The sequence below is a fragment of the Amia ocellicauda genome, chromosome 8, assembly GCF_036373705.1.
Source record: "Amia ocellicauda isolate fAmiCal2 chromosome 8, fAmiCal2.hap1, whole genome shotgun sequence".
NCBI lineage: Eukaryota > Metazoa > Chordata > Actinopteri > Amiiformes > Amiidae > Amia > Amia ocellicauda.
Genome location: NC_089857.1, coordinates 9,308,624 through 9,320,947, shown reverse-complemented (window position 1 = coordinate 9,320,947; position 12,324 = coordinate 9,308,624). Strand labels below are relative to the sequence as shown.

The following is a 12,324-nucleotide window of genomic DNA, read 5'->3' as shown; positions in this document are numbered from 1 at the left end:
CATATGTTTTACTGGTTTACATTTGTCTCAGCAACCTGTTGAATGATTCTTCTGCTTTCAAAACAAAATGACAACAGGATGAATGCACACACTTGAAAATACAATACATGCAATGTTATGCATCATAGTGATGCAACCTCCTTTCAGTTTCATACTGCATGTCAATTGAAATCCTTACTGAAATGCACACCTTCTCAAGATTGCGCTTGACTGGCGTGTCAGGCACTCAATTACAGCTGTTTTATCAAGACAATGTGTTCGTTTTGTAATACATAGTTCCGGTCTGGTGTGGCACCCCAGCTAACGCACAACGTTGCCACAATGTTGCCACAACGTGACGTGTTAGCAGGGACTGTCTGCGGCGCGCTGGTGTGTCCCGGGCATTAGAGTAGAGAGACAGTTCAACTGTAAGTATGAACAGCAGAAACGGATATTGCCTTCCCTTTAAGTAGAGCGTCAGGGACAACTTCCCTGGCTTACGGCCATACTAGCCTGAATACGCCCGATCTCGTCCGATCTCGGCTGCTAAGCAGGCTCGGGCCTGGTCAGTACTTGGATGGGAGACCGCCTGGGAATACCAGGTGCTGTAAGCTTTTGCATCTTTTACACACCAGAGGGCGACAAATCACGAGTTTTAACTTTGGATACACGCAATTTCATCATTATTTCAGATTTGACTTCCCCAAATACACAGGCATACAATAGATCTTGTTCTCCAACGTAAATGGTCCCTAGTAACTAGGGTACATTCGTAAATAAATTGAGCATCATGGCTAGAAGTGACTAAATGTTGCCTAATCTTTCTCATCGAGAAATGACACAATTACAGCAACACAAAAAGGAACTCCACCGGACAAAGTTCAGTGCTCACAAGGAGCCTCATTCAACACACACGGTTCCATTCCCATTCATGCAAAGCACGAAAGTGTAAAACTTGGGAACATACTTGAGAGCAAAGATCACATTCAATCTCATTCAAGGCACGGATGTGAATGCAACGGGATGAAATTACTGAAATGATGCCTGCCCTCGAACTGTGATGATGGACTACCCGACTCGCCAATAATATTGGGTTCTGGTGTATTGAAATACAGGAGCTGCTGGATTTGTGTGTTTTCTTACCCCCTCACCATAGTTTGTCAAATGTTTAAACAACTGAACTTATATTCAAGGTTTGTTTCTCTTCATATGTTTTACTGGTTTACATTTGTCTCAGCAACCTGTTGAATGATTCTTCTGCTTTCAAAACAAAATGACAACAGGATGAATGCACACACTTGAAAATACAATACATGCAATGTTATGCATCATAGTGATGCAACCTCCTTTCAGTTTCATACTGCATGTCAATTGAAATCCTTACTGAAATGCACACCTTCTCAAGATTGCGCTTGACTGGCGTGTCAGGCACTCAATTACAGCTGTTTTATCAAGACAATGTGTTCGTTTTGTAATATATAGTTCCGGTCTGGTGTGGCACCCCAGCTAACGCACAACGTTGCCACAATGTTGCCACAACGTGGCATGTTAGCAGGGACTGTCTGCGGCGCGCTGGTGTGTCCCGGGCTTTAGAGTAGAGAGACAGTTCAACTGTAAGTATGAACGGCAGAAACGGATATTGCCTTCACTTTAAGTAGAGCGTCAGGGACAGCCTCCCTGGCTTACGGCCATACTAGCCTGAATACGCCCGATCTCGTCCGATCTCGGATACCAAGCAGGCTCGGGCCTGGTCAGTACTTGGATGGGAGACCGCCTGGGAATACCAGGTGCTGTAAGCTTTTGCATCTTTTACACACCAGAGGGCGACAAATCACGAGTTTTAACTTTGGATACACACAATTTCATCATTATTTCAGTTTTGACTTCCCCAAATACACAGGCATACAATAGATCTTGTTCTCCAACGTAAACGGTCCCTAGTAACTAGGGTACATTCGTAAATAAATTGAGCATCATGGCTAGAAGTGACTAAATGTTGCCTAATCTTTCTCATCGAGAAATGACACAATTACAGCAACACAAAAAGGAACTCCACCGGACAAAGTTCAGTGCTCACAAGGAGCCTCATTCAACACACACGGTTCCATTCCCATTCATGCAAAGCACGAAAGTGTAAAACTTGGGAACATACTTGAGAGCAAAGATCACATTCAATCTCATTCAAGGCACGAATGTGAATGCAACGGGATGAAATTACTGAAATGATGCCTGCCCTCGAACTGTGATGATGGACTACCCGACTCGCCAATAATATTGTGTTCTGGTGTATTGAAATACAGGAGCTGCTGGATTTGTGTGTTTTCTTACCCCCTCACCATAGTTTGTCAAATGTTTAAACAACTGAACTTATATTCAAGGTTTGTTTCTCTTCATATGTTTTACTGGTTTACATTTGTCTCAGCAACCTGTTGAATGATTCTTCTGCTTTCAAAACAAAATGACAACAGGATGAATGCACACACTTGAAAATACAATACATGCAATGTTATGCATCATAGTGATGCAACCTCCTTTCAGTTTCATACTGCATGTCAATTGAAATCCTTACTGAAATGCACACCTTCTCAAGATTGCGCTTGACTGGCGTGTCAGGCACTCAATTACAGCTGTTTTATCAAGACAATGTGTTCGTTTTGTAATACATAGTTCCGGTCTGGTGTGGCACCCCAGCTAACGCACAACGTTGCCACAATGTGACGTGTTAGCAGGGACTGTCTGCGGCGCGCTGGTGTGTCCCGGGCTTTAGAGTAGAGAGACAGTTCAACTGTAAGTATGAACGGCAGAAACGGATATTGCCTTCCCTTTAAGTAGAGCGTCAGGGACAGCCTCCCTGGCTTACGGCCATACTAGCCTGAATACGCCCGATCTCGTCCGATCTCGGCTGCTAAGCAGGCTCGGGCCTGGTCAGTACTTGGATGGGAGACCGCCTGGGAATACCAGGTGCTGTAAGCTTTTGCATCTTTTACACACCAGAGGGCGACAAATCACGAGTTTTAACTTTGGATACACGCAATTTCATCATTATTTCAGATTTGACTTCCCCAAATACACAGGCATACAATAGATCTTGTTCTCCAACGTAAACGGTCCCTAGTAACTAGGGTACATTCGTAAATAAATTGAGCATCATGGCTAGAAGTGACTAAATGTTGCCTAATCTTTCTCATCGAGAAATGACACAATTACAGCAACACAAAAAGGAACTCCACCGGACAAAGTTCAGTGCTCACAAGGAGCCTCATTCAACACACACGGTTCCATTCCCATTCATGCAAAGCACGAAAGTGTAAAACTTGGGAACATACTTGAGAGCAAAGATCACATTCAATCTCATTCAAGGCACGGATGTGAATGCAACGGGATGAAATTACTGAAATGATGCCTGCCCTCGAACTGTGATGATGGACTACCCGACTCGCCAATAATATTGGGTTCTGGTGTATTGAAATACAGGAGCTGCTGGATTTGTGTGTTTTCTTACCCCCTCACCATAGTTTGTCAAATGTTTAAACAACTGAACTTATATTCAAGGTTTGTTTCTCTTCATATGTTTTACTGGTTTACATTTGTCTCAGCAACCTGTTGAATGATTCTTCTGCTTTCAAAGCAAAATGACAACAGGATGAATGCACACACTTGAAAATACAATACATGCAATGTTATGCATCATAGTGATGCAACCTCCTTTCAGTTTCATACTGCATGTCAATTGAAATCCTTACTGAAATGCACACCTTCTCAAGATTGCGCTTGACTGGCGTGTCAGGCACTCAATTACAGCTGTTTTATCAAGAGAATGTGTTCGTTTTGTAATATATAGTTCCGGTCTGGTGTGGCACCCCAGCTAACGCACAACGTTGCCACAATGTTGCCACAACGTGGCGTGTTAGCAGGGACTGTCTGCGGCGCGCTGGTGTGTCCCGGGCTTTAGAGTAGAGAGACAGTTCAACTGCAAGTATGAGCGGCAGAAACGGATATTGCCTTCCCTTTAAGTAGAGCGTCAGGGACAGCTTCCCTGGCTTACGGCCATACTAGCCTGAATACGCCCAATCTCGTCCGATCTCTGAAGCTAAGCAGGCTCCGGCCTGGTCAGTACTTGGATGGGAGACCGCCTGGGAATACCAGGTGCTGTAAGCTTTTGCATCTTTTATACACCAGAGGGCGACAAATCACGAGTTTTAACTTTGGATACACGCAATTTCATCATTATTTCAGATTTGACTTCCCCAAATACACAGGCATACAATAGATCTTGTTCTCCAACGTAAACGGTCCCTAGTAACTAGGGTACATTCGTAAATAAATTGAGCATCATGGCTCGAAGTGACTAAATGTTGCCTAATCTTTCTCATCGAGAAATGACACAATTACAGCAACACAAAAAGGAACTCCACCGGACAAAGTTCAGTGCTCACAAGGAGCCTCATTCAACACACGGTTCCATTCCCATTCATGCAAAGCACGAAAGTGTAAAACTTGGGAACATACTTGAGAGCAAAGATCACATTCAATCTCATTCTAGGCACGGATGTGAATGCAACGGGATGAAATTACTGAAATGATGCCTGCCCTTGAACTGTGATGATGGACTACCCGACTCGCCAATAATATTGGGTTCTGGTGTATTGAAATACAGGAGCTGCTGGATTTGTGTGTTTTCTTACCCCCTCACCATAGTTTGTCAAATGTTTAAACAACTGAACTTATATTCAAGGTTTGTTTCTCTTCATATGTTTTACTGGTTTAGATTTGTCTCAGCAACCTGTTGAATGATTCTTCTGCTTTCAAAACAAAATGACAACAGGATGAATGCACACACTTGAAAATACAATACATGCAATGTTATGCATCATAGTGATGCAACCTCCTTTCAGTTTCATACTGCATGTCAATTGAAATCCTTGCTGAAATGCACACCTTCTCAAGATTGCGCTTGACTGGCGTGTCAGGCACTCAATTACAGCTGTTTTATCAAGACAATGTGTTCGTTTTGTAAAATATAGTTCCGGTCTGGTGTGGCACCCCAGCTAACGCACAACGTTGCCACAACGTTTCGTGTTAGCAGGGACTGTCTGCAGCGTGCTGGTGTGTCCCGGACTTTAGAGTAGAGAGACAGTTCAACTGCAAGTATGAGTGGCAGAAACGGATATTGCCTTCCCTTTAAGTAGAGGGTCAGGGACAGCCTCCCTGGCTTACGGCCATACTAGCCTGAATACGCCCGATCTCGTCCGATCTCGGAAGCTAAGCAGGCTCGGGCCTGGTTAGTGCTTGAATGGGAGACCGCCTGGGAATACCAGGTGCTGTAAGCTTTTGCATCTTTTACACACCAGAGGGCGACAAATCACGAGTTTTAACTTTGGATATACGCAATTTCATCATTATTTCAGATTTGACTTCCCCAAATACACAGGCATACAATAGATCTTGTTCTCCAACGTAAACGGTCCCTAGTAACTAGGGTACATTCGTAAATAAATTGAGCATCATGGCTAGAAGTGACTAAATGTTGCCTAATCTTTCTCATCGAGAAATGACACAATTACAGCAACACAAAAAGGAACTCCACCGGACAAAGTTCAGTGCTCACAAGGAGCCTCATTCAACACACACGGTTCCATTCCCATTCATGCAAAGCACGAAAGTGTAAAACTTGGGAACATACTTGAGAGCAAAGATCACATTCAATCTCATTCAAGGCACGGATGTGAATGCAACGGGATGAAATTACTGAAATGATGCCTGCCCTCGAACTGTGATGATGGACTACCCGACTCGCCAATAATATTGGGTTCTGGTGTATTGAAATACAGGAGCTGCTGGATTTGTGTGTTTTCTTACCCCCTCACCATAGTTTGTCAAATGTTTAAACAACTGAACTTATATTCAAGGTTTGTTTCTCTTCATATGTTTTACTGGTTTACATTTGTCTCAGCAACCTGTTGAATGATTCTTCTGCTTTCAAAACAAAATGACAACAGGATGAATGCACACACTTGAAAATATAATACATGCAATGTTATGCATCATAGTGATGCAACCTCCTTTCAGTTTCATACTGCATGTCAATTGAAATCCTTACTGAAATGCACACCTTCTCAAGATTGCGCTTGACTGGCGTGTCAGGCACTCAATTACAGCTGTATTATCAAGACAATGTGTTCGTTTTGTAATATATAGTTCCGGTCTGGTGTGGCACCCCAGCTAACGCACAACGTTGCCACAACGTTTCGTGTTAGCAGGGACTGTCTGCGGCGCGCTGGTGTGTCCCGGACTTTAGAGTAGAGAGACAGTTCAACTGCAAGTATGAGCGGCAGAAACGGATATTGCCTTCCCTTTAAGTAGAGGGTCAGGGACAGCTTACGGCCATACTAGCCTGAATACGTCCGATCTCGAAAGCTAAACAGGCTCGGGCCTGGTCAGTACTTGGATGGGAGACCGCCTGGGAATACCAGGTGCTGTAAGCTTTTGCATCTTTTACACACCAGAGGGCGACAAATCACGAGTTTTAACTTTGGATACACGCAATTTCATAATTATTTCAGATTTGACTTCCCCAAATACACAGGCATACAATAGATCTTGTTCTCCATCGTAAACGGTCCCTATTAACTAGTGTACATTTGTAAATAAATTGAGCATCATGGCTAGAAGTGACTAAATGTTGCCTAATCTTTCTCATCGAGAAATGACACAATTACAGCAACACAAAAAGGAACTCCACCGGACAAAGTTCAGTGCTCACAAGGAGCCTCATTCAACACACACGGTTCCATTCCCATTCATGCAAAGCACGAAAGTGTAAAACTTGGGAACATACTTGAGAGCAAAGATCACATTCAATCTCATTCAAGGCACGGATTTGAATGCAACGGGATGAAATTACTGAAATGATGCCTGCCCTCAAACTGTGATGATGGACTACCCGACTCGCCAATAATATTGGGTTCTGGTGTATTGAAATACAGGAGCTGCTGGATTTGTGTGTTTTCTTACCCCCTCACCATAGTTTGTCAAATGTTTAAACAACTGAACTTATATTCAAGGTTTGTTTCTCTTCATATGTTTTACTGGTTTACATTTGTCTCAGCAACCTGTTGAATGATTCTTCTGCTTTCAAAACAAAATGACAACAGGATGAATGCACACACTTGAAAATACAATACATGCAATGTTATGCATCATAGTGATGCAACCTCCTTTCAGTTTCATACTGCATGTCAATTGAAATCCTTACTGAAATGCACACCTTCTCAAGATTGCGCTTGACTGGCGTGTCAGGCACTCAATTACAGCTGTTTTATCAAGACAATGTGTTCGTTTTGTAAAATATAGTTCCGGTCTGGTGTGGCACCCCAGCTAACGCACAACGTTGCCACAACGTTTCGTGTTAGCAGGGACTGTCTGCAGCGTGCTGGTGTGTCCCGGACTTTAGAGTAGAGAGACAGTTCAACTGCAAGTATGAGTGGCAGAAACGGATATTGCCTTCCCTTTAAGTAGAGGGTCAGGGACAGCCTCCCTGGCTTACGGCCATACTAGCCTGAATACGCCCGATCTCGTCCAATCTCGGAAGCTAAGCAGGCTCGGGCCTGGTTAGTACTTGAATGGGAGACCGCCTGGGAATACCAGGTGCTGTAAGCTTTTGCATCTTTTACACACCAGAGGGCGACAAATCACGAGTTTTAACTTTGGATATACGCAATTTCATCATTATTTCAGATTTGACTTCCCCAAATACACAGGCATACAATAGATCTTGTTCTCCAACGTAAACGGTCCCTAGTAACTAGGGTACATTCGTAAATAAATTGAGCATCATGGCTAGAAGTGACTAAATGTTGCCTAATCTTTCTCATCGAGAAATGACACAATTACAGCAACACAAAAAGGAACTCCACCGGACAAAGTTCAGTGCTCACAAGGAGCCTCATTCAACACACACGGTTCCATTCCCATTCATGCAAAGCACGAAAGTGTAAAACTTGGGAACATACTTGAGAGCAAAGATCACATTCAATCTCATTCAAGGCACGGATGTGAATGCAACGGGATGAAATTACTGAAATGATGCCTGCCCTCGAACTGTGATGATGGACTACCCGACTCGCCAATAATATTGGGTTCTGGTGTATTGAAATACAGGAGCTGCTGGATTTGTGTGTTTTCTTACCCCCTCACCATAGTTTGTCAAATGTTTAAACAACTGAACTTATATTCAAGGTTTGTTTCTCTTCATATGTTTTACTGGTTTACATTTGTCTCAGCAACCTGTTGAATGATTCTTCTGCTTTCAAAACAAAATGACAACAGGATGAATGCACACACTTGAAAATACAATACATGCAATGTTATGCATCATAGTGATGCAACCTCCTTTCAGTTTCATACTGCATGTCAATTGAAATCCTTACTGAAATGCACACCTTCTCAAGATTGCGCTTGACTGGCGTGTCAGGCACTCAATTACAGCTGTTTTATCAAGACAATGTGTTCGTTTTGTAAAATATAGTTCCGGTCTGGAGTGGCACCCCAGCTAACGCACAACGTTGCCACAACGTTTCGTGTTAGCAGGGACTGTCTGCAGCGTGCTGGTGTGTCCCGGACTTTAGAGTAGAGAGACAGTTCAACTGCAAGTATGAGTGGCAGAAACGGATATTGCCTTCCCTTTAAGTAGAGGGTCAGGGACAGCCTCCCTGGCTTACGGCCATACTAGCCTGAATACGCCCGATCTCGTCCGATCTCGGAAGCTAAGCAGGCTCGGGCCTGGTTAGTGCTTGAATGGGAGACCGCCTGGGAATACCAGGTGCTGTAAGCTTTTGCATCTTTTACACACCAGAGGGCGACAAATCACGAGTTTTAACTTTGGATATACGCAATTTCATCATTATTTCAGATTTGACTTCCCCAAATACACAGGCATACAATAGATCTTGTTCTCCAACGTAAACGGTCCCTAGTAACTAGGGTACATTCGTAAATAAATTGAGCATCATGGCTAGAAGTGACTAAATGTTGCCTAATCTTTCTCATCGAGAAATGACACAATTACAGCAACACAAAAAGGAACTCCACCGGACAAAGTTCAGTGCTCACAAGGAGCCTCATTCAACACACAGGGTTCCATTCCCATTGATGCAAAGCACGAAAGTGTAAAACTTGGGAACATACTTGAGAGCAAAGATCACATTCAATCTCATTCAAGGCACGGATGTGAATGCAACGGGATGAAATTACTGAAATGATGCCTGCCCTCGAACTGTGATGATGGACTACCCGACTCGCCAATAATATTGGGTTCTGGTGTATTGAAATACAGGAGCTGCTGGATTTGTGTGTTTTCTTACCCCCTCACCATAGTTTGTCAAATGTTTAAACAACTGAACTTATATTCAAGGTTTGTTTCTCTTCATATGTTTTACTGGTTTACATTTGTCTCAGCAACCTGTTGAATGATTCTTCTGCTTTCAAAACAAAATGACAACAGGATGAATGCACACACTTGAAAATATAATACATGCAATGTTATGCATCATAGTGATGCAACCTCCTTTCAGTTTCATACTGCATGTCAATTGAAATCCTTACTGAAATGCACACCTTCTCAAGATTGCGCTTGACTGGCGTGTCAGGCACTCAATTACAGCTGTATTATCAAGACAATGTGTTCGTTTTGTAATATATAGTTCCGGTCTGGTGTGGCACCCCAGCTAACGCACAACGTTGCCACAACGTTTCGTGTTAGCAGGGACTGTCTGCGGCGCGCTGGTGTGTCCCGGACTTTAGAGTAGAGAGACAGTTCAACTGCAAGTATGAGCGGCAGAAACGGATATTGCCTTCCCTTTAAGTAGAGGGTCAGGGACAGCTTACGGCCATACTAGCCTGAATACGTCCGATCTCAGAAGCTAAGCAGGCTCGGGCCTGGTCAGTACTTGGATGGGAGACCGCCTGGGAATACCAGGTGCTGTAAGCTTTTGCATCTTTTACACACCAGAGGGCGACAAATCACGAGTTTTAACTTTGGATACACGCAATTTCATAATTATTTCAGATTTGACTTCCCCAAATACACAGGCATACAATAGATCTTGTTCTCCATCGTAAACGGTCCCTATTAACTAGTGTACATTTGTAAATAAATTGAGCATCATGGCTAGAAGTGACTAAATGTTGCCTAATCTTTCTCATCGAGAAATGACACAATTACAGCAACACAAAAAGGAACTCCACCGGACAAAGTTCAGTGCTCACAAGGAGCCTCATTCAACACACACGGTTCCATTCCCATTCATGCAAAGCACGAAAGTGTAAAACTTGGGAACATACTTGAGAGCAAAGATCACATTCAATCTCATTCAAGGCACGGATTTGAATGCAACGGGATGAAATTACTGAAATGATGCCTGCCCTCAAACTGTGATGATGGACTACCCGACTCGCCAATAATATTGGGTTCTGGTGTATTGAAATACAGGAGCTGCTGGATTTGTGTGTTTTCTTACCCCCTCACCATAGTTTGTCAAATGTTTAAACAACTGAACTTATATTCAAGGTTTGTTTCTCTTCATATGTTTTACTGGTTTACATTTGTCTCAGCAACCTGTTGAATGATTCTTCTGCTTTCAAAACAAAATGACAACAGGATGAATGCACACACTTGAAAATACAATACATGCAATGTTATGCATCATAGTGATGCAACCTCCTTTCAGTTTCATACTGCATGTCAATTGAAATCCTTACTGAAATGCACACCTTCTCAAGATTGCGCTTGACTGGCGTGTCAGGCACTCAATTACAGCTGTTTTATCAAGACAATGTGTTCGTTTTGTAAAATATAGTTCCGGTCTGGTGTGGCACCCCAGCTAACGCACAACGTTGCCACAACGTTTCGTGTTAGCAGGGACTGTCTGCAGCGTGCTGGTGTGTCCCGGACTTTAGAGTAAAGAGACAGTTCAACTGCAAGTATGAGTGGCAGAAACGGATATTGCCTTCCCTTTAAGTAGAGGGTCAGGGACAGCCTCCCTGGCTTACGGCCATACTAGCCTGAATACGCCCGATCTCGTCCGATCTCGGAAGCTAAGCAGGCTCGGGCCTGGTTAGTACTTGAATGGGAGACCGCCTGGGAATACCAGGTGCTGTAAGCTTTTGCATCTTTTACACACCAGAGGGCGACAAATCACGAGTTTTAACTTTGGATATACGCAATTTCATCATTATTTCAGATTTGACTTCCCCAAATACACAGGCATACAATAGATCTTGTTCTCCAACGTAAACGGTCCCTAGTAACTAGGGTACATTCGTAAATAAATTGAGCATCATGGCTAGAAGTGACTAAATGTTGCCTAATCTTTCTCATCGAGAAATGACACAATTACAGCAACACAAAAAGGAACTCCACCGGACAAAGTTCAGTGCTCACAAGGAGCCTCATTCAACACACAGGGTTCCATTCCCATTGATGCAAAGCACGAAAGTGTAAAACTTGGGAACATACTTGAGAGCAAAGATCACATTCAATCTCATTCAAGGCACGGATGTGAATGCAACGGGATGAAATTACTGAAATGATGCCTGCCCTCGAACTGTGATGATGGACTACCCGACTCGCCAATAATATTGGGTTCTGGTGTATTGAAATACAGGAGCTGCTGGATTTGTGTGTTTTCTTACCCCCTCACCATAGTTTGTCAAATGTTTAAACAACTGAACTTATATTCAAGGTTTGTTTCTCTTCATATGTTTTACTGGTTTACATTTGTCTCAGCAACCTGTTGAATGATTCTTCTGCTTTCAAAACAAAATGACAACAGGATGAATGCACACACTTGAAAATATAATACATGCAATGTTATGCATCATAGTGATGCAACCTCCTTTCAGTTTCATACTGCATGTCAATTGAAATCCTTACTGAAATGCACACCTTCTCAAGATTGCGCTTGACTGGCGTGTCAGGCACTCAATTACAGCTGTTTTATCAAGACAATGTGTTCGTTTTGTAATATATAGTTCCGGTCTGGTGTGGCACCCCAGCTAACGCACAACGTTGCCACAACGTTTCGTGTTAGCAGGGACTGTCTGCGGCGCGCTGGTGTGTCCCGGACTTTAGAGTAGAGAGACAGTTCAACTGCAAGTATGAGCGGCAGAAACGGATATTGCCTTCCCTTTAAGTAGAGGGTCAGGGACAGCCTCCCTGGCTTACGGCCATACTAGCCTGAATACGCCCGATCTCGTCCGATCTCGGAAGCTAAGCAGGCTCGGGCCTGGTTAGTACTTGAATGGGAGACCGCCTGGGAATACCAGGTGCTGTAAGCTTTTGCATCT

General features: G+C 43.4%; 9 non-coding genes and 2 pseudogenes across 9 annotated transcripts; all 11 read left to right on the top strand.

The window, feature by feature from the left end:
- The first annotated feature begins 474 nt into the window (after positions 1-474).
- LOC136756849 (5S ribosomal RNA) lies at positions 475-593 on the top strand. Its single transcript, XR_010818905.1, has one exon. It is a non-coding gene; the product is annotated as a 5S ribosomal RNA (ribosomal RNA).
- A 1,066-nt stretch (positions 594-1,659) lies between these two features.
- On the top strand, positions 1,660-1,778 carry LOC136757374 (5S ribosomal RNA). The gene has a single exon (XR_010819402.1). It is a non-coding gene; the product is annotated as a 5S ribosomal RNA (ribosomal RNA).
- A 1,055-nt stretch (positions 1,779-2,833) lies between these two features.
- LOC136756848 (5S ribosomal RNA) lies at positions 2,834-2,952 on the top strand. The gene has a single exon (XR_010818904.1). It is a non-coding gene; the product is annotated as a 5S ribosomal RNA (ribosomal RNA).
- Positions 2,953-4,018: 1,066 nt separating this feature from the next.
- LOC136757480 (5S ribosomal RNA) lies at positions 4,019-4,137 on the top strand. The gene has a single exon (XR_010819499.1). It is a non-coding gene; the product is annotated as a 5S ribosomal RNA (ribosomal RNA).
- Positions 4,138-5,190: 1,053 nt separating this feature from the next.
- LOC136756695 (5S ribosomal RNA) lies at positions 5,191-5,309 on the top strand. The gene has a single exon (XR_010818761.1). It is a non-coding gene; the product is annotated as a 5S ribosomal RNA (ribosomal RNA).
- A 1,046-nt stretch (positions 5,310-6,355) lies between these two features.
- Positions 6,356-6,464, top strand: LOC136757751 (uncharacterized; annotated as a pseudogene).
- A 1,055-nt stretch (positions 6,465-7,519) lies between these two features.
- LOC136756799 (5S ribosomal RNA) lies at positions 7,520-7,638 on the top strand. Its single transcript, XR_010818858.1, has one exon. It is a non-coding gene; the product is annotated as a 5S ribosomal RNA (ribosomal RNA).
- A 1,055-nt stretch (positions 7,639-8,693) lies between these two features.
- Positions 8,694-8,812, top strand: LOC136756694 (5S ribosomal RNA). The gene has a single exon (XR_010818760.1). It is a non-coding gene; the product is annotated as a 5S ribosomal RNA (ribosomal RNA).
- Positions 8,813-9,858: 1,046 nt separating this feature from the next.
- LOC136757749 (uncharacterized) lies at positions 9,859-9,967 on the top strand (annotated as a pseudogene).
- Positions 9,968-11,022: 1,055 nt separating this feature from the next.
- LOC136756245 (5S ribosomal RNA) lies at positions 11,023-11,141 on the top strand. The gene has a single exon (XR_010818342.1). It is a non-coding gene; the product is annotated as a 5S ribosomal RNA (ribosomal RNA).
- Positions 11,142-12,196: 1,055 nt separating this feature from the next.
- On the top strand, positions 12,197-12,315 carry LOC136756233 (5S ribosomal RNA). Its single transcript, XR_010818331.1, has one exon. It is a non-coding gene; the product is annotated as a 5S ribosomal RNA (ribosomal RNA).
- The last annotated feature ends 9 nt before the right edge of the window (positions 12,316-12,324 follow it).